We start from the raw sequence: 1,578 nt of genomic DNA on the forward strand, positions 1-1,578 counted from the left end.
TTGAGACAAAACAATGGCACTGACATTTGTAAGATAATTGCTTTCAGTTAAAACAGCTCAAACATGCATTTTTGTCTGGGACTAGTTTTAAACCTTGTCTGTGAAACCAGGGGATTGTGTTTAAAGGGGAATGTCTGAAGAATCTTGTTTTCCTCAATCAAACAATTACATATGACATTCCTCTCTGAGTGCCAAAAATACACAAAAATGGTCAAGTTGATGCACATTAACTTGCTCTCAAAAGTGTATTTATAATAAAATTTGAATTAATTTCAGGAAAAAAAATTGTTCATTTTAACAGCTTCTGAAGCTAAGAGTTAAAATATGCTATAGTCAAATATGCAATATCGTAATGTTATACCGGATTGACATCCCAATATCTCTGGGATTGAACCATATAGGGCATTAAAATGAAGATTCCATAAAAAATGTTTCATATTAACAAGAATCTAAAAGGATATTAAGATAATTTAGTACTTCTTGAGTTATAGATAAACTTTAGAAAAATACATATATTTTTGCAACTCAGAGAGTTATTATGCAATTGTTTTCATAGAAGGAAACAAGATACATTTCTAGTTTCAGTATTACTTGTTCTGCAGACATTCTTCTTTAAACACACATTTGGGAAAATGGGTAAAATTCAACAATTTGGAAATAGTTCAGCAATGGGATCCCCATATGGGATTGAACTACATTGGGCCTTAAAAGTGAGGATCACAAAAGAACATTTTATGAAGAATGTGAATCTAGAAGGATATCAAGATATCTAATACTTCTTGAGTTACAGGCACGCAAACTTTGTAAAAACAGTATTTATGGCACTCAGACAGGTATTCTATGCAATTGTTTTGATAGAAAAAACTGAGATACATTTCAAGTTTCAACATTTTTTGCTCTTCAGATATTCCTCTTTAAAAGAAAAAGCATCAGTCGTATGCAAAATGACCCACATTTAGTTTTTGACCACTGAAAATGAATTTACCAATTTATTCGACCACATTAAAATCCCCTGGAAATTAACCATATTGGGCCATAAAAATTAAGATAGCTACCAGAAAAGTTCACTATGTACCAGAATCTAAAATGATCTTTAATACTTCTTGAATTACGTGAAAACTTTGTGGGAAAAGCAGTGCTTTTTACCATTTTTGAATTGTCACTGTTGGCATACAATGCAACAAAGATCGCTCAACATATTTTACTAATAGAAGAATCAATCTCTGTGTAAAAATAAAATCATGATGCTGCCATCTTTCTAAAGCCATTTTACCCTCCAGAAAATTATTATTTTGACCACTCTTTAGTGTATTTCTCAGTAAATATCAATCCATAACATTTAATATTTTGCCTTTCTTCTTCATTTATGTATTTCTTTCACCAGAATTATTTTTTTAAATCGAAATGAAAATATTTATCCAGGAGTCAGGGACCTTTGGTTGATTTGACACAGAATGACCCAAATGTAATTTCCATGCTTTGAAAAAGAGTGTGACAAGTATCAATGGTACTTGATGACAACTTTTAGATCTCTAACTGACAAGGCAAAAATGAAGACACAAGAACAAAATGAAGACA

This window comes from Squalius cephalus (assembly GCF_949319135.1).
Source record: "Squalius cephalus genome assembly, chromosome: 3".
Lineage (NCBI taxonomy): Eukaryota > Metazoa > Chordata > Actinopteri > Cypriniformes > Leuciscidae > Squalius > Squalius cephalus.